This window comes from Leptonychotes weddellii, chromosome 14 (assembly GCF_054177405.1).
Source record: "Leptonychotes weddellii isolate Sample4059 chromosome 14, ASM5417740v2, whole genome shotgun sequence".
Lineage (NCBI taxonomy): Eukaryota > Metazoa > Chordata > Mammalia > Carnivora > Phocidae > Leptonychotes > Leptonychotes weddellii.
This window is the reverse complement of record NC_138382.1, coordinates 38447912-38449108: the sequence shown is the minus strand read 5'-3', so window position 1 is coordinate 38449108 and position 1197 is coordinate 38447912. Positions and strand designations below refer to the sequence as shown.

Here is a 1197-nt window from a genome sequence, read left to right as displayed (position 1 = left end):
TGGTGACCTTAGCATGGTTCTAGTTTAGTGGAATTAATGGGGCAGAAACCAGATAGGTGTAGGTTGAAGAGGAAACACAAGAATGAGAATTAGGGATACCATGTATAGAAGATTATCCCTCTAAGCTTGTTTGTGGAGGAGAGAAATAAGGTGTTACTTCCGGGAAAATGTGGGTTAACATCTCTGTGTTTAAGCAATTGTCACAGTGGTAATCAGCAGGTGCTTTCTCTTCATTAACAAACCTGTAAAGAAAACTAAGGAAGGGGCGCCTGGGTGGTTCAGTTGGTTGCGTATATGCCTTCGGCTTGGGTCATGATCTTTGGGTCCTGGGATTGAGCCCCACGTCGGGCTCCCTGCTACGAGGAGAGTCTACTCCCCCACCCTCGACTTGTGCTTTCTCTCTCAGATAAATAAATAGGATCTTAAGAAAAAAACAAAACCCATCTTTTTTTTTTTTGACCAAAAAAAGATATTTATTGAATAGTTACCCACCACTGGAGTTGACTTAGACATGGAGGGTGTCTCCACCTTCCTGATTTATTTTCAGCCCTTGAGGGCATCATTGTAGATCAAAGCCAAAGCTCCCAGGAAGGTGACATATTCCTGGAAGTTCACCACCTGGTCCTTGTTCCGGTCCAGGTCGTCCATCAGCTTTGCAATGTCAGCATCCTGCAGCTTCGCACCAATGGTGAGCTCTTTCTGGATCAGCTCCTTCAGCTCCTTCTTGCTCAGAGTGTTCTTGTCATCTTCCCTGCCCGAGTATTTATGGAAGATGGCCACGAGGCCAATGGTCTGATCCAGGGGGCACGCCATGGCTGGGCACTGGGCTCAGAGCGCTTGACCGGGAGAGCGTCCAGGGACCCACAAAACCCACCTTTTATTTGGGAAAAAAAAAAAAAAGAAAACTAAGGAAAAACGGAAGAGAACTAGGCTCTCACAAAACAGCAACAAATGATTTTATACAAAGTCCAGGTGGTTATGCATTTTAGAAGGTGCGCTACCAACCGAAAACTGAAACCTGGAATCAATAATAGTGACCTTAAGAGCAGAGAAATATGAATTATCTGACAGGTTTAAATTTGCTTTTACATATTTTATTTTGCGCTTGGTATTTATATTTTATAGAACAATGTTTTCATTACCATGTATAATAACTTTATTTTGTAACAATGCATGCAATTTTTAAAAAAGATTTTA

At 42.4% G+C, this 1197-nt stretch overlaps 1 pseudogene; it reads right to left on the bottom strand.

The window, feature by feature from the left end:
- Positions 1-509: 509 nt before the first annotated feature.
- On the bottom strand, positions 510-828 carry LOC102727248 (protein S100-A6 pseudogene; annotated as a pseudogene).
- Between the last annotated feature and the right edge of the window lie 369 nt (positions 829-1197).